This window comes from Sus scrofa, chromosome 13 (assembly GCF_054392235.1).
Source record: "Sus scrofa isolate SSC_HxYL_T2T_F1_AM1 chromosome 13, Sscrofa_HxYL_maternal_Yorkshire_Landrace_v2.0, whole genome shotgun sequence".
Lineage (NCBI taxonomy): Eukaryota > Metazoa > Chordata > Mammalia > Artiodactyla > Suidae > Sus > Sus scrofa.
Genome location: NC_139395.1, coordinates 73,943,674 through 73,969,339, shown reverse-complemented (window position 1 = coordinate 73,969,339; position 25,666 = coordinate 73,943,674). Strand labels below are relative to the sequence as shown.

At 36.7% G+C, this 25,666-nt stretch overlaps 1 protein-coding gene across 50 annotated transcripts in view; it reads right to left on the bottom strand.

Annotated features, from left to right (window-relative positions):
- CNTN4 (contactin 4) overlaps window positions 1–25,666 on the bottom strand; it is a 1,001,048-nt gene that overhangs the window by 447,099 nt on the left and 528,283 nt on the right. The gene's annotated exons all lie outside the window — the stretch shown is intronic.

Genomic DNA, 25,666 nt, shown 5'->3' with positions numbered 1-25,666 from the left:
AGTCTGTACCTCTTAATCATCTAACTCTACTTTGATCACTTCCCAAAGATATTGTCCCCAAACATTCAGTGTGGTATCTTTTCACTTCTCAACATGGAGCTTTCCAATGGCTTCCCAATGTGCTTGGAAAAAAAAAAATCATTCTTACTCCCTTTGATTACATACTCTTACATGATCTGGCCCCCGAGGACTTCTCTGATCTCATCTCCCTGTCTCCCTTTGCTCCCTGTATTTTAAGTTCATTGGCATCAGCTATTCCCCATGCTTAGCCAGTACCTCCGTGGACTTTCACATGCTTGCTCCTTGTTTTCATTTTTTCATCATTGACACTGCAACTTAAAGGCCACTTTCTCAGAGAGGACCTCCCTGATACCCTAAATAGCCACCAGTTTACTTGTTGTCAGAGCACTTTTCACTATCTCACTTTTAATTTTTTTTCTAGATGACATATTTGGTTATTTTTTTCTTTCAACAACAGAATGGAAACTCTATAAGAACAGAAACCTCAACTTTCTCATTCTTTGCTCTATCCAAATGGTTAGAACTGTGGCAAGCACATAGTAGTTACACAATATATTTTGGTTGAATAGCTAGATGTCTGGATAGATGTGGTGAGGTTTATTCACTGTAGAGTTACTCTATACTGGTTTTCTTTCCAAAATGACAAATAAGCATGTAAGTTGCTGATCAAACTTTTATCACAGCAAACTTGGTTCTCTATTCATCTTTAAGGAGAATGCTTCTGATATACCCAGCAAGGATAAATGGTAAACTAAGGTGAATCTCAGTATTACAGTTAAGTCTCACCTTAGGTGTAGATTATATTCTAACGCCAATCTTAAGCCAAACTCTGGGTCAAAATTACCCCTGCAAAAATGTCTTTATATTGCCCATGAAATATAATGTACATAATCTTTGCTATACCACCTTTTATTATTATGAATGTAAAAATGGTTGGTCCTATGCAGAGAATATGGATTAATTTTCAGGACAGTGGTTGAATAATGGGCCAATCTAAGCAAATCATCATAGCAGAATTTTCTTTGCCAGGGACTGCTTTGGGCATGGGATGCAATTTTGGCCTAGAAGAAGTGAGGAGAATCAGGATGGGAGAGCTTAAAGTGGGGAGGTATCATCACTAATAAAACATAGGAGAATAATCAGAATTTTTTCCACTGAACTTGAATCTCCATTTGAACTTAGAACTATGGCAGCTATCAACTGAGCTGTCATCCTCAGAAGGATACAGCAACTTGGCAAGGGAATAAAACAAAATGAAACAACAACCACAACAACAAAAACCCCTAAGGTCCTTGATGATGCCAGAGCACTACTGATCTGTAGCCACAGACTTTTGTTATAACATGCAAAATATACTTTAACAATATTGTATCCTTAAATACATTCGTATAGGAAGCACCTTAAGACACCCTGCTAAGATGCTAACATGACTATGCATGAAATGAAATGAGATTTACTGAGTGACCAACTGATTCACTTTTCCCATCTCAAGGTCACTACGGTGAGCACCCTTTGGGTGAAATAGTGTGAGAAACTGCTCATTAAACTGCTATTTAAATTGTTATTTGTCCCATCCTTTCCTTTCATTTTAAATTTCCATAGTTTAATTTAACTAAAGTAAATGCCTATATGTTGTCATGCTACTTTATTTCTGTAATAAAGACATTATAAGGTACAGGTTGATCTATTTAAAGAGTAATAAATAAGAAACCTAGATTATCACATGAAATCCCTAATTCAAATCATCTATAAAATATCTTTATCTCATTCACTCCACCTGACTGAAAGTAATATCTTCCTCACTAAATACCCTTAGCAATAATAATTTTCTCTACTTTTTGAAACTAATATTAATATGTTATATCTCAACTTGAAAACTGCTGCAAAAGCACCTGTGTATGCTTCAATTCTGTGCATGCGTGTGTGTGTGTGTGTGTGTGTGTGTGTGTGTATATATAAAATATGTATTTATATCTTAATGTAATCAATGTGTATAATGGTTACATTATGTTGAAGAGTAGATATCCAATGGAAAACATTACAGTGTTTCTAGCCATTAAAATGTTATCATCTAGGCACAGGAAATAGAATCTTCCTGGATGCAGCTTTGCCATACTCCATCCTCTATGCAGCTTGAATAAAATCAAGCCACTTCATCTCACTCTAGGTTTGCTGCACTTAGAATCAAAACTCACCTAACATAAAAAAATAATTAAAATTTTACAGTCATCTCTATAAGTGATGCCTCAGGGGCAATCTGTTATACCACACAGAGTCTACAGACCTCAGCCAGTCTCCTCACCAAGCTGTGTTTCTTAAATGTTCAAGACAGCCTCTTAAAAATGTCTTATTCTTCTCCCCCTCCATTTTCTGCCCCCATCCCCACTCTCCCTTCCCTTCCGCCTCTAGATTGCTTTCAGAAGTACCTCCCTGCCACTTAAAAACAAATTAATTTAACTTCTCCAAGATCCTTCTCCTTCTGTATTCCACACATTCGCTAGGTGTTAACAATTAAGTCCAAGCCAGGTGGGCACCGTATATCCCAGGGAAGAAGGGACAGAGATGGTGTGAAAGTATAGAAATCATATTTCTAGTTCAAGCTCTCGGAGTGGACTCACGAACAGCTGTCCCACTTAGGTACTACTGCCCATCCTGGAGATGGGGAAATCCAGACACAGGGAAGTATAGTGACTTTTCCCGAGGCCATACAACTAGTTGTATTTGTAGCTAAGTTTGCATTCATTTCATTACATTTACATAAATAAATATCAAAAATCTCTTCTTAACCAAGGACTGTGATAGACAGAGGGATATAACAGAGTGATATAAAAGAGGGATTTTTAATGGACCCCATTCTTTTGTCTCAAGTGCCATGAGAAGATGAACCTCTCTAAACCTCTTCTTCTGCACACAGCAGGTGGTATGTGAATGATAAATGAGTGTTGTGCTATAATAAAGGTTAAGTATATGAGCTGTCACAGTCCATCAATATAACCCATTTACACATTTCTAAGCCTTGCTTACAAGATCTGTAAAATGGGGATAATAGCAATACCTAAAAGGATTTTCATGTGGGATAAATGAGATAATGCATATAAAGCATATTAGAAGCATTATAAGATTTAGATGAACATAGCTCTATTTGGAGAAAAGAAAAACATGAAAAGTACTTATTTGGTTATCTTTACACAGTCAACATGAACTTAAGCACCCATTTCAGGTCAAATAACTTCCTACATTTTATACACACACACATATGCACACTTGAAAATCTATTTATTAGTTGAGCACAATGTCAATTTTCTTTTGGCAATGGAAAATACCACCATATTCTCAGATAAAACACTCTACAAAGGTCCGTAAGAGATGTCCTCCCACTTGGCTGCAGGCTTATAATTTTTAAATGCTCTGGTATCAGTCTTATGAGATATCATTAAATTTCTCAGAAAAGCAAACTAATAAAAATTTTTTTCATATTTTCTTCCCCCCTAAGATGGAATGTTACATCAAGATTTCGTACAATTACATCACGTTGCTCCATCCCCAGGAGTACAAAGTGTAAGATTTTACTAGATGACAAGTTGTCATGAGTTTCCACAGGTGCTGAAACATGACTCAGTGGAAACAGTTACAAAAAAAGGTGAGGATAGCAAACACACAGACTTAAAAAGCATGGCTGCCAAAGAGATGTTAGAACTGATTAACTGAACCACCTCTGAAGTCCACAGACAAACTTTATCATGTATAGCAACAACAATTTAAAAATAGTCATAGATTCCTAGACTTAGAAAAAGCGCCTTCAGGTTGGCAACCCGAGAAATAAAATTATCTCATTATGCAAATAAGGAGGACCAAAATCAGAAACTCTCCTTAACATTTTGAGTGTTTTTCTTTAGTTAGAGAGGATTACAATCACAAGCATGTAAGCAAGAAAACTCTCCTAGACCACAAATCACTAGGCAAAGGCAGTGATGCCCTCTCCATTTGGAAACTGCATGCTTGATAAGAAGAGGTGGGATGAATCTAGAATAGTTTTATAGAAAATGCTCAAAAAGCTTAATTTCATATTAAAATCCTAGGAGAAAAAATTAATGGAAGATTCCTATTCCCTGCCTTTCCTTTAACAACCTGCTTTAGAGTTATTGCAAACCAATATCTCTTCCTTGATTCAAAAATATAATATGTATATGATTTAACAGGCAACTTTTTAGGTGGGTTAAGCCATGTGGACAAGAAATGCCCTGCTTCTTGGCACGTACATTCTATGGAAGGAGATAGACAAAAGGACAAACAAGTCAAGTAACAGACATGCTAGTAAAGACAAAAGAGAAAAACAAAGTAGGATGGGGTGGCAGGCAACATGGCCAGAGTATTGTGTAAAACTTGGTGTTCCATATTTGCTTATAATACAGAAGCTTCTTTGCCCAGACACTTAAGTACCTAACATGTGTCAAGCCCTAGGTCTAAGAATAGAGAAATCAATAATACATTGTCTCTAACCTTAACAGAACAAAGATAAACAGATATTTTTGTTTGGGTAAACATGTACAAAAGTAAGGGGAAGAAAATAAAGTTTTCTGAGTATGAAATCAGTGATGATATATTTACTTAATGAAGAAAAAAGGATGCCATATGTAAGTCTACGCAAATCTAAAAATACCATTATGTTGATAGCAAAGGAGAGAATTTATTTCAAAATTGAAAAACAGAAGTTTTCTATTTTTTTTTTTTTTTTTTTTTTGTCTTTTCTAGGGCTGCACCCTTGGCATGTGGAGATTCCCAGGTCAAGGGTCTAATCAGAGTTGTAGCCACCAGCCTATGCCACAGCCACAGCAATGCCATATCCAAGTTGTGTCTGCGACATACACCACAGCTCATGGCAACACCAGATCCTTAACCCACTGAGTGAGGCCAGGGATCAAACCCACCAACCTCATGGTTCCTAGTCAGATTCCTTAACCACTGAGTTACAATGGGAACTCCAAAAACCAGAAGTTTTAAAAGAGAATATACACGACTTTAATAAAAATACACTAAACATAGAAAAATGTATATGTAATATAGAAATATACATATAGGAAATATATTTATTTATTTATATTTATTTTAAATATATTTATATTTTATTTATTTATTTTTACTTTATTTATTTATATTTATTTTAAATATATTTAACATTAAATTTTTCAAGTCCCAAAGAACTGTTTTAGAAAGTATGAGAAGAGACCCATTTGTAATCCTTAATTTTTAGAGGTAAGTTAGTTGTCCTACTGAACTCAGAGCTTTCCAGAACTACCTCTATTTTACAAGTACAAATAGCTGTTTCACTGTTTTGAATTCTCTATCAAATCTGTCAGCACATGAAACAGACATATTTATTTTCCAAGAAAGCCTAGTAGAAAAGTCAGTGTTTCTACGAAATGGCTCGATATGACTTGGCTCAAGTATTGGAGGGTTTCTTAGACCCCTTGTGATTATTTTACCTCAGACGGTGATGGAAGGAGAGCAAGACCAGACTGTTTAAGGGCTGTCAGTATCCATAAATATTGCCATGTCTAGAGAGATAAAATCTCTCTGTGAAATCTCCCAGAGGAGGAGCCGTAAGGGAATCAGACAGTTTCAGTCACTACTTCCTCTTCCATTCGTTGTATTCAAACCAGTAGGTGTTTTTAAGAGTCTAGGATTAATCATGCTCAAATCAAATGGTTAAGGTGGTGGGTGAGGGCCAATGCCTTAATTGCTTTTCTCTGTGAATTTCTCCAGCCCACACAGAATCCAAATGTTCATGTGATGTTGACTTCAAAACTGCATCATTCTCAACTCATGTGGTCATTAAGTCACTGTAACAACATCTCACATTTCAGTATAGTCAAGTTATTTCAGTCCTTTGGTTGGATCTTACAACAAAACCCTGTGATTGTACTGAAGAGTCAACTTAAACATTAAAAGTGGAGCATGACACCCAAAAATGATTCATTCACTGACTAGGGAAAAAAAAAAAAAGCTTCTATTATGTGCTTGGATGGTACAAAGCACCGGAAAAAACTCACAGATGTGATCAAGATATAGTTTTCGGGGGAAAAAATGTATGAAATGACTTAGGATTTTTAAATTATTTAATATTTTCAATTATTAAATACTTTTATCCCACAGAAACATTCATAAATTATTATGACACCTCTGCACTCAAAAGCCGGATTTAACAGATGATAGCATTTAAAGATTGGTTTAAGATCTATCTCTTTTTTAACATAGCATTTTAAAGTGATAGGCTCAGTTAATCTCTGTTTATCTCCTACCTGATTTTACTTCCAGAAGTTTTCTGAAATTTGTATATACTATTACTATGTTGTTTTTATTCTTTTTTATGCCATGGTGTATACTTTTTTAGGCATGTATTGATATGATGTGTGAATATATACATATAAAATTATACATATATAATATACATAATTTTGTATTCCTAAATGTATGTAAACAATATTGCATTTGTTATTTTGAAATTTTTTATTTTCATTCAATGTTATATTTTTGCAAGTATTTCCACTGAATACTCCCTCTCTCTTCCTCTCCCTCTCTCTTCCTCTCCCTCTCTAGTTTAGTTATTTTATTATGCAGATTCTATTCTATGAGTAAAAAATTATCTATTCATTCCCCTTCTTATGGACAATCAAGTTGCTTCTGTCTCTTTGCTATTACAAACAGTGCTATGGTAAACATCCAGGTACATGTGTTCTTGTGTACACACAGATGTTGCTTAGGATAGAAGCCTAGAATTATCATTGCTAGACTGTAGGTATGCACACAACTAACTTCAATAGAATGTTCAAATTGCTCTAGGGTTTGGCTGTAACAATTTGTAGTCTTCCTCACTCACATGACAGTTCTCAGTAAAAAGCAATAGGCTGAACCAGATACCAAAAGAGAAAGTCCTTAGAAGACTGTGGAATTTATTCAACAAAGTCCATGCAGTTTACTCAACAAGAGAGGCAGAAGTTCAATAGGACAGGAGCTTAAAACCAGTTAGCAAAACTTGTGGTAAGAACTTGTAGAAGAGCTCATGAAAATGAAGTGCAATTATATGTACATATATATATATATATATATATATATATATAGTTGAGTCACTGTGCAGCAGATATTAGCACAATATTGTAAATAAACTATACTTAAAAAAAAAAAAAAACTCAAAAGAAAAGAAAGAAAGTGAAATGTAAGAATAGCCAGGGGCCAAGAGACAAAGTGGAGGCAGCATCTATAAACTCCTCAGGTCTGGAGACCAGGAGATGTAGAGTCCTGATATAACCACTTTTCACCCAATACTGGGGGCGGGGTGGGGGGAGGCAAGGAAAGGATGTGGAGTATTGCTCTTCTCCATTTAAATGGTAAATGACTGTTAAATTATCAGGAAAACTTTACTTTAAATGGAGCACATACCTTTTAAAGATGCAGAGCTTTAAAGGGCAACCCACAGCTATTTAGAAAGCCTTTTCTAAGGATCATTTCATTCACTAAGCAAGTTGAATGGTAGGAGTTCAGAGGGACAAATATTTATTTTACTTTAAAAACAAAGCTAATAGCAAGTGGTTGTGCAAAGATGAGAAAAAAATGTGGAATTAGCCAGAAACTAATAGCCTCCAAAGTGGTTTCAAGGCTCAAGTCCCTTTTTTAAAGTGCATTCCATATCCTTGAGAGTGTTTTTTGTTTGTTTGTTTTGTTTTGTTTTTTTAATTAAAAAGGTAAACCAGGTCTATCCTCTGTTTGAAACCTTACAAGGACTTCTTAGGGCCACAGAATCATAATAACCTACATTTTTTTTTTTTTTTTAGCCTGGCTTACAAGCACAGTGTGACCTTGCCTGTGTGGACTTCCCTACAGATGCTGAACCACTTTCTCCCTTCACATTGTGTTTAAACTACAGAGACTGTAACCATTCCACCACTGGCTAAGCTGAAGGGTTCTTGCGCTACTGTCTGTGTGCTTGGGGGATCTCCTGTCAGTCCTCCAGTCTCTTGATGTCTGACTTCTCTTTGCTTAGGTCTCAGCTCTCCAAGGCTTCTCTGCTGACCTGTCCAACATGGCCACGTAAGTCACTCACATGCCCATGTTAAAATATTCTTTCTAGTGCTTACTATTGCCAATTTCCTCAATAACAATTTTTCCAAATGATTTATTGTTTGCCACCCTTGATTAGAATTAAACCTCATGAAAACTCAATCCCTGAAACCCCAATTCTTGGAAACACACTAGCCTCTGTCAGGTTATCAGTTACTTTTGCAGCAGGAGCTGCAGCATCCACAGAGTAATAATTACCATGTAAGCTTACATCTCCCATGCAATCCATTAATACATCTGGTGGCTCCACATTCAAAATGCATCCAGAATCCACCAACTCCTGGTTATTTTCCACAGAGAAGTCAAAGAGATTTGAATCATGTTATGACACCCCTTTGCTCAAAGCCCTGTAATCCATATTTCTCTCTCAGAATAAAACTCAAACTCCTTACCGAGCCTACAGGACCCTTCAAGACCTGACACTCTGCTGTGTCTCTGATCAAGTCTCCCACTTCCTGGCATTGCCCTTACTCATTGCACTCCAGATACTCTAGGGTTTGCATGGTACCCAGAGCATCCTGTCTTAGAATTCTGTATTCAATCCATTTTTTCAGAAGGCTTCTCCTACTGATTATATATATATAATAATACTGATTATATACACACACATACTCATTTAATTTGATCTCCCTTTTCTTTCTGGAGTCTGTATACTTATCCTTATTAGAAAGTTTTCCCCTGAAAAACCTACCCTGCTTTATTCTTCTTTTTAGAACTTTTTACTACCTGAAAGGTTACATGGTTATTTGTTTATTGTCAACCTGTTGGAAAATAAGATCCAGGAGATCAGGGATTTTGCCTGTTTCTACTTTCACCACTTTCTCTAAAGCTTAGCCAGGGTCTGACAAAAAAAATTTGGGGATTCAAAAAACATTTTTATTTATTTATTTTTTTGCAGGGAAAAAATTTACTCTGGTTTTCAAGATACACAAGGTCAGAGGAGGGTCATGGAAAGAGGAATCAAGTTAGGAAACTCTCTATTTCTTTTTTTTTTTTCTTTTAACAGATTAATTAAGCTCAGATGTCCTAAGAGATTTACACAAACACAGGGCGCAGTCGTCATTAGTAACGTCTGGCTGGGCACATGGTAGGATACCACGTTCTTTGATTTCCTCTGGGAAAAGAAATGGTACAGAAGCTATGTGTCACTTCCACATAGAAACGTAAATAGTCTCAATGATTTACCACGTTTCCCTTCCTACTACTGATGGTGTTTAAAGCGCCTGTTAAGAGAAAGCCTCCACCAGCCCAGGTTCCTGAAAGAACCACCAGCAGAGGCCTCCTGGTAAATCACCTTGGAAGATGTAGTGCGAGTGAAACACTTGTTGGCCCTGCTGTGTCACTGAAACCTTGGAGTACTTTTTTTTTTTTTCTTTTTTTTCTCTTTTTAACTTGTGGCACAACCTAGACTATGCTGCATATCCCAACTGATACACATAACTACAAAGTGGAAGAGTTGGGGAACAAATCCACATCTCTTTTCTTCTCCATTATACTAAGCTGCCCTATGCCAGGAGACAGCTTTGTTAAAGAAAGGATGTAAGAGCCCATAATGGGTTGTTTTTATTCAATTGGAGCTCTCATACACACCACATTTCGTTTTTAAGCACAGGAAATAAGGAATCTTTAAGCCATATGACATGAAATATAAGCCACTAATCAAAAGTTTCTGAATTTGATATTTAGGAACTGCTATCTCTACTACTTACATGTTCATTTTTTCTATTTATCTAATCCATTTTATTCAGACACTTAAATCAGCAGAGCACCAGAATTATTTTCCATCAGATTTTGTTTCTGTAGAGATTTGATTATCTGCTTTTCTCAGCACAGAAAAATCTCTATAAACCAGCACTTGCATAACATTACTGGAGACTGACAATTTCTAATGATTTTTCCACACTAGGAGATCCTCAAGCACCATCTCAGAGATACAATTTCATGTTGTATATTTTCAACATAAGGAGTACACTGCATTTCTAATGGTATTAATCTTTGATGTTTGGCATATAGGGAAAGATCAGTTACTATTTAATTAACCCTGAATATTACTCCCTAATCCTATAGAGTAATAACAAATTTGTTCCATCCTAAATGAAAAAAACATTTCCAGACAGTTACAATTTAGCAGAGAAGTGAGAGGCATAGAAATATGGGAAGAGACTCAAGATTTGAAAGCTTTTTAAACAACAATTTCTAGTCAAGTAAGTGAAGAAACCCCTACCCCAATAGTCTCTTCATTCATATTCATTCTGCCCTCTAAACCACCCTGGAATTTAAGTTTTCAAACAGTTCCCAACATTGCCTTAATAGGATATATTCCTATATGTGCTCAAGGAACCCCCTTTTACTTAAGCTTTCTTTTTCCCCCTAAGTCAAAATGTAGGACAGCATATTCAACAGACAAGTTTGTGCTTTGTAGAGAAAGTAACTAGAGGAGTTCCCTGGTGGCTCAGTGGGTTAAGAATCCAGCATTGTCACTGCTGTGGTAGGAGTTTGATCTTTAGCCTTGGAACTTCCACATGCTGTGCAAGAAAAACAAACAAACGAGAAAGTAACTAGTACATTGGTCTTCTGTCTGTTTCTGTTATATTACTACCATTTAACGCTTGTAATCTGTGGATGACATGCTATCTATTAACAAGAATCCCATAACCAGAGTTCTCTTGTGGCCCAGCAGGTTAAGAATCCAGTGTTCTCACTGCAGCAGCTGGGGTCACTGCTCTTGCATGGGCTCAATTGCTGGCCTGAGCACTTCCATATGCTGCTTGTGTGGCCAAAAAAAAAAGAATTCTGTAAGTAGAATAGGGAAATGTAGGATGCCCCAAATCAAGGCTCTGACTTGAGAAACAAGGGCTCCAAATCTCAATAAAAAAGGCATTTTAGACTCTTGCTAACAACTAACTCAGGCCTCAGGCAATGGAGAACCTCAATCAACTCGTACCCAGAACTTCTTTCTCTAATTCATTCCCTCAGGAATTTGATCTATGTGAGAGAATGGACCAAAATACACTCTCTAGTGCAATAATGAATAATGCTGATGTAACTTCCACTAAGGAATGATTTTTCTTTAACTGACGAGTCAAGGATTCAGTGGCATTATAAACTTTCAACCAAACAAGTTTGACAAATGCTATAAACCATTCTACAAAAGATAGCCATGTGGGTATATGTATAATTGAATCACTGTGTTGTACAGCACAAATTACCACAATATTATATATCAACTATACTTCAAAAAAACTTTAAAAAATGAAAATGAAAAAAAAAAAAAACACCACACACAAAAAACACAAAAAACAGCCATAATACAGAAAGTGCTGCAAACAAAGCTGTGGAGTAGTTAGATGGGCTTTCTAGGTATCTTCTGACCCTACGTAATATTTCCACACATTGGGCTAGTGACTCACCATCATCTTTGTAGTTACAAAGAGGGTTCAGTTTAACCAAAAGGATAGAGAAAGTGGCATAAGAATAGAGTCCATAAATTTGGGACCAATGGCTAACAGACTGCTGGAGGATGAGAGATGATGGTACTCATGGTAGTTAAAAGCTCACAGATTCTGAGTTCACAAAGACTAGTTTTGTTCTTCACCATTTACCAGTTGTATGACCTTGAGAAAGCATTTAAACTCTATAAGCCTTGGAGTTCCCATCATGACTCAGGGTAAAAGAATCCAACTAGTATCCATGAGGATGCAGGATCAATCCCTGGCCTCACTCAGTGGGTTAAGGACCCAGTGTTGCTGTGAGCTGTGGTGTAGGTTGCAGATATGGCTCAGATCCTGTGTTGCTGTGGCTGTGGTATAGGCTAGCAGCTAGACTCTGATTTGACCCCTAGCCTGGGAACTTCCATATGCGATGGGTGTAGCCATAAACAGCAAACAAACAAACTCTATAAGCCTTAGTTTCATGTTTATCAAAGTAAAACTGGGATAAATCTACAATTAGCATAGTGCCAAGGGGTGTTGTAGAAGGGTTTTAGCTGAAACTCCAGACATAACCCCTACATATAACTCCTAATCTCTGAAATTGACATAAATACCTTCCTAGTCTTATGTACAGTGTGAAAGTATTTTTAAGGAAATTTATATTGATCCAAGACATATGCACCAAGTGTGTAGAATATGCTTAAAATGGATATTCAGGAGTTCCCATCGTTGCTCAGTGAAAACGAATGTGACTAGCATCCACGAGGACGCAGGTTTGATCCCCAGCCTATGGGGGAGTATGGATCCGATGTTGCCATGAGCTGTGGTGTAGGTCACAGATGCAGCTTGGATCCCGCATTGTTGTGGCTGTGGTGTAGGCCAGTGGCTTAGCTCCAATTCAATCCCTGGTCTGGGAACCTCCATATGCCACAGGTGAGGCCCCAAAAAGAAAATTAAAAAATTCAATTCAGCTTTAAGACAAGTCTACTTTAGTCAACTCTAACACCAGATTGCCATCACTGATTCTCAGTACAGAGAACATCTGTAACTGCCACTGACTAACCCATTTTGAAAATTAGCATGGGATACTGCACATACGACACTTAATATGATGGTGTATATATAGCAAATATTCAATAAACATTAGTTGTTATTATTAATAATGTATTCTTTTGTATATATTTAAGTATATTTTTCTTAGATTGAAAATTACTTTGAAACCAAGGAAAGAAAAAACAACCTTGTGGGGTCCCATTTGAAAATGCCCTTAAATGGGAAAATTTGTTAGCTTGAGGAAATTTGTGAAGCTACAAAACCAAGGAAGCTGATTTTTAACTCCCCGTTATGTATATATGTTGGGACAACATTTATACAAATGTCATGGCTATACATGCACAAATACATCAACTAACTGAACTGATTTGCAAGGCCTTATCTGCTGGGAGCTATTTATATGTATTTGCCTTTAGTGTCTAACTTCACTGAATTTCCAGTAAAGCTACATAGATTTCTTGATATTTTTGAATCACAGAATACAAGTGATACACACATGAAACCAAGGAAAGAGAGCTGGCTTCACTGCAGTTCAAATGCCATATTAAAAATACTAAAAATACCAAATAATAAAATATTAAAAATATGTACACACACAGACATACACCTAAATTCAATTTTAGCTAGAAGCCTAAAGGTGGAATCAGTTCCTGAAAATTCCAGTCATTGGTGATTAGCATGTTGAGAGGCAGAGTCTGCTTTGATTTTTTTCTTTTTTCTCTCTAAAGTAGTTTCTCCCTCAAAATATGTCAGATGGCTTCCTGTAATAATAAGGGCAAGGTGATTCAGAATGTGCAGTTGTACTTGCTAATACCACTGCGGTTTATGGAGCATAGAACTACTCAGACCTCCTAACCTCGCCAACTGGGCTCAGTGATAGGACTAACAAGGTTGTTCGGTGACACAGCAAGTAAAAATTAAAATCAGAGGAGCAATCACGTTTGATACAGGGAGTCACTAAAGGGGGCCAGAAGAGAAGCAATAAGACGTTGCCAGGCTGGAAACACCTGCTGAATTCAGAGTATGTCGCAACCTCAAAATAGCCTGGTAAGGGAAGGCCGTAAAAGAGAATTACAAAAATCAATTCTGGAGGCAACCAAAGCAGGAGTAAAAATTTCAGCAGCTGCCTGGTTAGAACAGATAGATGCAAAAAAGTTCATTTAGGGATGGGGAGGGGAGGAGAAAAACTGACAAACCACAATGCTTGCCTTCTCCTTCCAGTAGTTTGTTCAAGTGTGTTTACTTTCCATACTAGTTTTCTTGTATTTTCAAGTTATAGGATTAACTGGCTATTTTAAGGGATGGGTGAATGCTAGCGTATCATTCTCTGACACCTCATTCTTGATCAAGTCCGATGTTCTCATCCATGGCCTCCTGCTCTATGTGCATCTCTACATTGAGGGTGGTTCGAGTTAAATCAGCTCCTCTGCTTTGGTGCTTTCATAGGTACACAGTAGCGCTTCTCAGATGCCGTCTTTCATGTCTGCAGGCTGATGATTCTCTCTTTTGCACCTTTCCAGGGGAACAGCTGGGGTGCAGTCAGTAACCAGATGTATCACGTTGCTAACAGCTTCCATGCTGAAGTTGATCACAATCATGACTCATGGGCCCTAAATCAGGACAGAAATGCCTTGGCATTTTTATGAACTTTTTGTTAAGGTTCTCTGGTTCAAACATAAGGTGCTCCTTGCCAAGGACCTTTGAAAGCTCCTAAAGCTTCTTTTGAAGTGTTGATGCTGAACTTAGTAGGGGCATTACAAATTCAGAAGAGGCATTGTCCCTTTCTTTGCAACCCACTGTCATGGTCCTTATTAAACTTACTACAAAGGGAGTTCCTGCTGTGGTGCAATGGGATCAGCAGTGTCTTGTGAGCATTGGGTCGGAGGTTTGATCCCTGGCCTGGCACAGTGAGTTAAGGAGTTAAGGATCCAGCGTTGTCACAGCTGCGGCTTAGGGTGTGACTGTAGCTCAGATCTGATCCCTGGCCCAGGAACTCTATATGCCACAGGGTGGCCAAAAAGGAAAAAAAACAGAACAAAACAAAAAACTTATAACGAAGGATTGGCCTTGCTACGATGTACACAATAGTCTCTGAAATCTTGGTAAGAAAGAGTATTAGTAGAGCAGTAGTAACTTCTGAAGAATGTCGTCTGCTTTGTAAATGCCTTGGAAATGACAGTGGCTGCCAAAGCATTTACAAACTAAGTTTGGGGGTGTCCTGGTCTTTCATCCCTTTCGCTCTACAAAGCCCAAGACATTTTTTTCAGTGATTTCCCTAAGTAATAAATTTCTAAGTTAATATCAGCCATGTGTGGAAGTCAGATAACCTCAAAGAAGAAGACATGATCAGGAATGTTTTCACTTAATATTTAACTGAGTTATATACCAAAAAAGATATTAGCAATCAGATATGTAGCCAATTCACTATAAATTCAACATCCCATCTTGTAAAAAAAAAAAAAAAAACCACAATAATTCAGCATATAACATTCATGAATTAAAATTATATCTACCAGACAGTCTTACAACTTTTGGACAGGAGGCAGTATTGAGTAGTGATAATAAGCAGGGGTCTTGAAAATCAAACCACCTAGATGTAAATCCTGCTTCCACTTGCATAGTGATAAAAGGCAAATGATCGAACTTATCTAATTATGTTTCCTTACCTAAAAAACAGACATTATAAAAGAATGTACCTCCCAGGATTGGTGTACAAATTAAGTCAATATATACACATGGTTATATACTGTGGTTCCTATTGTGGTCCAGTGGGTTAAGTAACCAACTAGTGTCCATGAAGATTTGCATTGGATTTCTGGCCTCCCTCAGTGTGTTAAGGATCCAGCTTTGCCGCAAGCCGTGGCATGGGTCACAGATAGGATCTGGCATTGCTGTGGCTGTGGCATAGGCTGTCAGTTGCAGCTCCGATTTGGCCCCTAGCCTGGGAACTTCCATACGCCTCTATAAAAAAAAAAAAAAGAATATATACACATATGTGTTGTAAATATATATCTGGCTTGGTTCTTTATTACCAGCAGAGCAAATACTCAACAAATTATTGCTATTCCTATTGTTAATATTAGGATTATTATTGGCATCATTACCATTTTTACCTAAATGAAAATATAGGAAGAATTTGGAGGACAAGGAATGTCCATTTTATTAGTCTGTTAAAGTGAAAAAAAATATGCTTAATGTATAAAAGAGAATTTGTTTAGTAAATAAATTTGCATCTACATCAAGGTAGGGATTATATATAATTCAATATACTTCTCACCTGCTTCTCTCCAAAGAAATAGGTAAACCAAGATGGGTTTCAGGTCTATTTTAAATATTTAATTCTCTCTACAGTCAAACTGCTGGACCCTTAAAATATTATCAATAAGTTTACTGTATCTACATAGCTGTTCATTTATTGTTTTTCACCAAAAAGTGAAGTCACATACTTCAGTGCTATTTTTTATTCAAAAAGTTTAGACTCTGAGAATGATGTCATCTCATAAACTCTGAGAAAGGAAAAACCATGACAGCTTCATTTGTTTTATCCAGTGTTAGTGCAATGCCACCCACCTAGGCCAGATGATGATAAATAATTCTCATGGTTATGATAGTGAACCTTCCACTAAATAATGAGACTGCCTAAGAGGTGACCAGCTTTGACAAAATGTTATACCTGGCTGCTTAAGGATCACATAAATCTACTGTTGTGGTTTAAAAGGGCGAGGCTGTCTGAAAATAAATACGGAAGCTTACTTTGTGTCTGTGGACAACATGCCAACTAGGATAGAGGCTGCATTACTTTCTCTCAGTAGGAGAGGCTGTACCCAAGCCCAGGCTCCTTGCAGCAGAAATGAAGGTCTCCAAGTGCTGGGACCAAGTATTCTAGAATCCTACAAAGAGCCTGTTGGGGGACAAGTGATTTGCTGGTCCTTAGTGATTGGGTAGATCTACAGTGCAAGCTCATTGCAATGAGGTTCTGACCTATCTTTCAGTGAGATATGGAGGATCTGGGGACTTTTGGCTTTTCTCTGAGATAACCCTTAACCTATGTGAGTTTCCCAATAAATCCTGTTCTCTAGTCCATGATGTGTGGCACTGTGGAACAGGTCCTGAAATCTGTGAGGTAGATTTACATTCAGATGGGCCCTGCTGTAGCAACTACAAACACTATCATCTTTAACATGTCAAAAACAAATATTTTTACCATACAATTTATTGGAATTTGATAGTAATAGAATGCATTAGAAATACCCGGTAAACTGTGTAATATTGGCCAGTTTTGAAGACATTAATAAAAATAAGACAACGAAAATGAAAGATAAGCAAAGAAAGTATAGTATCACCATCCAAGGATCCAGTATTCCCTGTAAAGTATAACTCAGATCACATATCAGGTTCTGTATTTTATCTGGTAAAGGCTGGTCACATACTCAATGTGATATGGAACTGTGTCTAATGTGATAAATATTGCTTCTTTAAAAAGCTTATGATTTTTCTTGGGAGTTCCCGTCATGGCTGAGGGGAAACAAATCTGACTAGGAACCATGAGGTTGCGGATTTGATTCCTGGCCTCACTCAGTGGGTTAACGATCCAGCGTTGCCTTGAGCTGTGTGTAGGTCACAGTTGGGGCTTGGATCCCGCAATGCTGTGGCTGTGGCGTAGTCCAGCGGCTACAGCTCCCATTTAACCCCTAGCCTGGGAACTTCCATATGCCACAGGTGTGGCCCTAAAAAAAAGCAAAAAAAAAAGCTTATGATTTTTCCAAAGGTGGTCAGATCACAATTGTTCCCATGTATTGACTGAGATTAGAGGCAGGAAATATGAAAAATTCATCACATTCATCTTTGAAAACAAGTAAGAAAAACTCTATAAATACATGAGTACAACAAATACATGAGTAATACACATATACAATTACACACACACACACACTCCTCTCATGATCTAATAATAAATAACTCCAAGACCCATCTATTATATCCTGATCAACCATTTACTCCAAAGAAATCATCCTTTACCAGATTATCTGCTTTGGGAGAGCAAAGAATTTTCGTGTTTTCATAGAATCAGTGGATAAGTATATACTTCACACACTGAGTTGGCCTAGGGATCTTGATCAGTATTTTTTTCAAATTTTCAAAGGAAAATAGCTTCTCAGGAATCCTATTCAACATTACTCCAACAAAATATAGTTCTCCAATAAAATACCAAACAAAGAGTCATTAACTAAGTGAACAAAGTGATGCAGTATGTTCCCTAAATCATCTCCCACTTGTGAAAATTTATCTTGAATAAGTGCCAATAGATTTTCAGGCAGCCCAAGTTGCACGCCATTCCCAAATAAGTTAAGGTCTTCAAGGTACTCTAATCTTGAAATACAAAAAATAATGAAATTTCCTTAAAAAAGTTATTTATGTAAAAATAATGTTGTTCTTGCAAGCTGCTACATTTATTAAAATCTATGATATTATTTAAATACAAATATACCTGTTTGGAACTACCTAGGATATCAGAGGTAATCAATATATGCGACTACTTCAGATGCTGATGATAATGATGAAATAGTCTCTACTTTTTTCCCCAAATGGTTAAATTTTTATCAGATATCTTTATCTGTAAGTCAAAACTGGCTTTAATTATTCAGTTTAGGAGCAAGTAAAAGAAATCCATCAACCCACGTGTTCTACCTGCAAAAATATTTTCAGCACATCTAGATCTTAGCTAAGGCAAAACATTCTTAATAGACCTTAATCTATCCATATAAAACATAGCCTACTCATTCTATCAAAAAAAACTCAGGAGTTCCCACTGTGGTACAGTGGGTTAAAAATCTGATTGCAGTGGCTTGGGTCACTGCTGAGATGCAGGTTTGATTCCCAGCCTGGTGCAGTAGGTTAAAGGATCTGAAATCTGGGATGGAAATGTTCTAAAATTAGGTTGTGATGATGGTTGCACAACTATAAATATAGTACAATTCACTGAGTTATTTAAAATAAAATAAAATAAAACATCTAGGACTGCCACAGCTGCAGCCCAGGTCAGGTTCAATCCCTGGCCCAGGAACTTCCACAAGCCACAAGTGCAGCCATCAAAAAAAAAAAAAAAAAAAAAATCCAAATCCTAAGATAAAATAAAAATGTGTGGTCATGTGGACTTAATGATCAATGACCACTGCCTTATCATTTCAAGGACCACAAACTCCAGTTTCAATTCAATTCTACAACTTGTAGGTGAGGTTACTGTGGACAAGTGGTGTTACTATGGGCAAGTTCTACCTAAGCCACCATTTTCTAGTCTGTTAAACAGGGAAAAATCTCAATGTATTCAGCAACCAGGATAATAGAGAAGATCAATGGAGATAGATACATTCAATTAAGGTCTTGTCATATTGTAGGTGCTGAATGAACACATGATAGAGATTATTGAAAGTTTCATAGTCAGGAACTATTTGAATGTGCATAGATAGCATTTCAGTGTCATGCCATTTATTTACTAGGCATGCTTCTCCATGTACTTATTGGTCAGTAACCACCAAAACATAAAATTAAATCAAAGACTGTTGTGAATTCTATTGCGCTTGGTATGGCAAATGGGTGTTTCCTTAAACTTAGAAAGTATAGAGCCCATGTATCTGTTATATTCTTATTTATGCATATTACAATCGTGCAAATATACCCAACATGTGAGTTTAGAAAGTCTTGAATGGATGCAATATATGTCCAAATTAGGACTCATAGAGGAAAGAAATCTGCTTGAAGATATCCAAATTCAAATTCAGATTCCCCATTCTAACCCTGCTTCTCTCCTTAACTTATAATTACCTATTTACAATCACTCAGCACAATATAAAAAATACCAAAATAAATGTGGATAAAGCATCTATTTTGCTGTATACAAATATATTTCCTAACATCTGTGCCAGCATTTCTAAGCTAAGAAACCCTTATAAATAAACACTTTATTTGCTACCAACCCATGAAATGGACCATTCCAGAAAATGGGTGAATTGATCTTCTCTTTAGTCTAAGAGAAGTTCAAATACATATTTTAAATGATATTTGTATTTTCCTAGTGGTTATTCTTTATCAGAAATGATGGAAATCACATAAAGACAGGTAAAACAAAGGCTGTGAAGGTAAATCACATGTGTTTTCTCATCTCCTGGTGCCATAGTCATTGTTCTGAGGTGATGAAGCCAAGATGATCACCAGTTGGGGCCAGGCTAAAAAGCTTCAATGGTTTCTTCTTTTTCTCTACTGAAATAAAGACCAGAGTGCTATACTTGGCATTCAATGCTCACTTTTCTTCATCTACCCTACAAGACAGCTCAATTTAGACTTCTGTCTTGTTTTTCTTTGTTTATTCTTTAGACATATGCATTTCATTCACTTTTTTCAGATTCAGAAGACATTTACCTGTTTTGCTAAAATTTGCAAACTAACTCATATTTAAAGCGCAGCTACAACAGTATCGACTTGTACACTAGGTGAATTCTAATTTCCTTGACACTTTCAACTGCCTGATTTAGCATCAGAACACTAGACCTGTATCTCTTTCAGGCCCTTATTAGTTGATTATATGACTAATTGTTCACTTATTCAAAAATGTATCAAACGTCTACATAATTCCAGGCAACGTGATCATGGAGATACAGCACTAAACTCTACAGACACTTTTTCTTTATATGAAACTTACACTTTAATTGGGGGTACACACAAGTAAGTTAGTACAGACTGAATTAAGGGTAGTTAGGAATTACAATTTGTTAATAAACATGGTAAGGATTAAGCAGGATTTTAATTCAGGAAACAATGAAGAGTGCTCCTTATGAAGAGCCATGAGGAAAATTTCAGGCGATATGTTTGTTATTTTAGTTGTGGTGATGTAGTCACAGTTGAATATATAAGTCAAAATGTGTCAAACTGTACATTTTTTAAACAGTGATTTTGTTATACATCAAATAAACCTCAGTAAGTGTTTGTTTGCTTTTTTTTTTTAAAGAAAAGAGAGGACAGTGGAAAGGTGCTACTTTAGTTTCATGAGGCAAAGTTTCTCTGATGGAGAGGTATTTAAGGGGAAATTCAAAGGCTAAAGCCAGCCACAGAAAAACAAGAGGAAAGATCACTCAAGAGAGTGAATACCAGGTGTGAACATTCTAAGTCAGAAGAGATTGACATGTTTTAGTCACACAAATTTTAGAATCCCTATCAAGCTTGGGTGGGGATGGGGGTGGGGAAAGTTGCATGGGAAGAGGTTAGAGAAGATACCAGGGAAATGATACAGAGAATTATAGGCTATGAAAAGGCCTCTAAATTTTATTCTACGTGCAACAATAAGCAACTGTGATAAGTGTGATATGACAGATTTATGTTTTTATTTTTAAATTGAAAACGTTTTGTCAAAGTATAGTTGATTTACAATTCTGTGCCAATTTCTGCTGTATAGCAAAGTGGCTCAGGTATATACATAATAATCTTTTAAAAAAATATTTTTCTCAACATTATTTTCCATTGTGGTCTATCCCAGGAGATTGAATATAGTTCCTGGTGCTATGGAGTAGGACCTTATTGTCTATCCATTCTAACTGTACTAGTTTGCATCAACTAACCTCAAACTCCCAGTCTACCACACTCCTTCCCCCTTTCCCTTGACAACTACAAGTCTGTTCTCCATGGCTGTGAGTCTGTTTCTGTTTTGTAGATAGGTTCATTTGTGCCATATTTTAGATTCTACATGTAAGTGACAGCATATGGTATTTATCCTTATCTTTCTGACTTACTTCACTTAGTATGATAATCTCTAGTTGCATCCATATTGTTGCAAATGGTATCATTTTCTTCTTTGTTATGGCTGAGTTGTATTTCATTGTGTATAGGTACCACATCTTCTTAATCCATTTATTTGTCAATGGACATTTAGGTTGTTTCCATATCTTGGCTACTATGAATATTGTTGCTATGAACATAGGGGTGCATGACTCTTTCTGAATTATACTTTAATCCATATATAGGCCCAAGAGTGGGATTATTGGATCATATGGTAGTTCTATTTTTAGCTTTCTGAGGAACCTTCATACTGTTTCCCATAGTGGTTGTACCAATTTATATTCCCACCAATGGTGTAGGAAGGTTCCCTTTTCTCCACAACCTCTTCAGCATTTGTGAATTATGTTTTTAAATGATCACTTTGGCTGCTATGTGGACGATGGAACAGAAATGGAAGAGTGAAAGAGGAGTGAGCATGAGGAGAATGCAAGTTAGAACTGTTCAGTGTCACCTCAGTAAGAAAAGTGTAAATGCATCACCGCTAGAGGAACACCATAGGTAAAAAGAGGTGGGTTGTGGTGGCTTCCATAAATCCTTTGACGTTCCTCCTTCAAAAAGATGGAGCCTCATGTGCTTCCCTCTACTCTGGGCAGAACATAGTAACTCACATAGACAAAAAGAATGTGGTAGAAATGGCATTCTACCACAAAAGCCTGTACCAAGGCCCTGCTGATTCTGAGTCCTGATATTTTTCCACAAAATAAGACTGTCAAATGTTAGACAGGTTGTTAGGACAGGCTGGCATCAACTCAGGCTTTCTTCTTTAATCAGATAAATTTGAAAAGAATTAGTTGAAGATGGAGTGGATTTATTCTTTACTGAGTCAGGATTATTCAGTGCCTGGTCTGTTTACAAACTAAAAAATCTCTCTTATACTAGTGATAAGCATCCCACAATTTGGGAAATGCTAATACAGAAGGTTGACATTTTCCATACACCCCCCCTTTTGCTTTCTGTTTGGGCCATTTGCTCTTGGAGGAAGCCAAGGGCTATGCCACGAGGAAACACAGCAGCCACAGGGGAGCTCTGTGTGGTGAGGAACAAAGGCCTCCCTCCAAATGCCAGCATGAATTTGCCAGCCATGTATGTGATTAAGCCAACTTGAAAGTTAGTCCTCTGGCTCCAGTCAAGCCTTCAGAAACCATAGGTGACATGTGACTGTCAGAACCCTGAGGGACCCTGAGTCAGAACCCCCCAGCTAAGCTGTACCCAGATTCCAAGCCAAAGCAAAATCAAAAAGAAAACTTGAATGATACAAAAATATTCATCACTATTTTAGAAGGAGAAAAAAAGTTGAGAATGACCCCAGCATTCTTATAATGCCTCCATTATCCAGATTTTATCTTTGTAGGACGGAAGGAATGGCTTAGATCGTCCTGCAGAAAGAGAAATTATACTAATAGACACATGTCTAACATTGGGCTTATTATGATAATAGCAGTGGAGGGCAAAAAAACAGAAACAAGATTGCACTTTAACAGATCATTGAACTGGAAGGCACTTCAAAGTATGTTAAAAAGAAGGCATTGAAAGCAGGAAACTCACAAGTCCTGTGTAAGAGCCAACTGGACTCCCTAAGACTTTAAGAATGGCTTTGTGTTAAACTTCACACAACTAGCCACAACTACTCAGAACGCTTTCAAAGTATCACGTGCTTAAAGGGCCTCTAGTACTAATAATACTATATGCCAGGCTGTACCTGTTCCAGGGTTCCATTAAGGCTTAGTCTGGTGTGATACTCTAGAAAGGGAGAGGGAAGTAAGAATATGGCTTTTGAACATCATTAAACAGAATTACAAAGGCAGTATTAACAGTATTGCTACATGACTTAGCTCACAATTGATTTATACTAGGTCTTGCATAGTACACTGGGTCAAAACACAAAAATCATTTCTGCATATGAAAAATAATGCATGAAGAGAACATAATTTCACATAAAAATATGACTTAACCTGAATCAAAATTGCCAGAATGCACCTGCTATATCATGTTGGGGTATTACAACACCTATTTTTGCGGAAAACATCAACCTTCTATATATTAGCACTTCCCAAAATGTGGGATGCATATCACTGGGATGAGAGAGAATTTTTTAGATTGTACAGAGACAAGGCACTAAATAATATTAACTCACAGATAAATTCATTCCATTTTCAACCAATTCTCTTTGAGTTCATCTGATTAAATTAAAGAAGAAAGTCTGAGTCGATGCCAGCATGTCTTAAAAACCTGTCTAACATTTGACAGTCTTATTTTTGTCAAGTAATATCGGGACTCAGATTCAGAGTCTTCTAAGGATAAGCCAGGCTTTTGTACATTTGTTACTGTAATTACTTCTATGGTTATTTTTACTTAGAACAAGTGATACTCTTATGATGAAGTTCTTCTGGTAAAAAAAATAAAGTTAATAAAAATTGAAGTTGGAGTTCCCGTCGTGGCTCAGTGGTTATCGAATCCGACTAGGAACCATGAGGTTGCGGGTTCAATCCCTGGCCTTGCTCAGTGGGTTAAGGATCCGGCATTGCCGTGAGCTGTGGTGTAGGCTGCAGACAAGGCTCAGATCCTGCGTTGCTGTGGCTCTGGCATAGGCTGGCAGCTACAGCTCTGATTAGACCCCTAGTCTGGGAAAGTCCATATGCCGCTGGTGTGGCCCTAAAAAGACCAAAAAAAAAAAAAAATTGAAGTAAATATCTTATAATAACCTATAATGAAAAGAATCTGAAAAATATATAAATATCTATGTTAATATATATGCATATCATTTTTATGTACTCCTGAAACTAATATAACATTATAAATGAACCATACTTAAATTAAACAAAATCAATAAATAAAAAGACCCCTGGCTAAAAAAAATGAAATAAATAATAATATGTATGTATACAGGAGTTTACAGATCAAATAGCAGTAGGTGATTACCAAATTGTGGGTAAGGGGAGGGGAGGGATGGACTGGGAGTTTGGAATTGGCATATGCACACTAGGTATATAGAATGACTGGTCAAAGGGGACCTGATGTATAGCACAGGAATCTATGTGGGAAAAGAATCTGAAAGAGAATGGGTGCGGGTACATATATAACTGAATTACTTTGTTGTACAGTAGAAATTATCACATCATTATAAATCAACTATACTACAATAAAACTTTACAAAAATGAAAAAAAAATTGTGGGTAACACTAGCCACGAAAACTCATTTTAGCTCTATTCTACTATTTACTAATGCAGACTCTCAGGTCCTAAGTGGTAAAGTGATTTACTTAAAGTTTGTAAGACCTCACAATGTGGCAAATAGGTTCTAGATACTTTGAGTTTCTATTATAATAACATAAAAAAAAAAAAGGTAAAGAACAAAATTCAAGAGTGATTTCTTCATGTTTCTGTGGCTGTGGCATAGGCCAGCAGCTGGGCAGCTGCAGCTCTGATTCAATCCCTAGGTTGGGAACTTTCATATACTGCAGGTAAGGCCCTAAAAAGCAAAAAAGAAAAAAAAAAAAACAAACAAAAATGTGATTCTTCTGTGTGTGTATGTCTATTTCTAAAAATTTTTTGATGTTAGTAATAGTGTTGGTTTTCCTCCAGTCAATTGCAATATAATTGATATATTACACTGCACTAATTTAAGGTATCAAACATAATGCTTTATTATATGTATATACCATGAAATGATATCACAATAAGTGCTAGTCTCTTTCATTATTATTGCACATAATTATTTTTTTTTTCAAAAAGGATTCCAAACACTGAACGAAACATTTACTCATTTACTTATTTACTTAATTGGAGATTTAATTCTATAATATGAAATCATAAACAATTATGAAGTGCAATTGATAATCTCTCTTTCCTCTTCCTCATCTTGAATGCAACTGAATAGAGCAAGTTTATGAAATCATTAGGGAAACACAAGCAATCTAGTACATCAGCTTCAAACTTGACTACATTTCTATTTAGATAAATATTGTATTAAAACTAAGTTTTTGGGCAAATATCACATCACGGAGGAGAAAAGCTTTCCCAAAGAGGGTGAAAGAGGGTGTGCAAGAACTGTGCAGAAGAGAAAAAAGAAGAGGGGAGAATTCATTTTCATGTGACAATTTTTATTTTGCAAAGATCACTTGTGTGCAACTCCTATTTGCCAGTCTTCTCAGAAGTTTCTAACTTCTCAGTGAAATTCTATAGAGGATATCACAAGTTCTGGCAAAAACTGTAGACCCAGG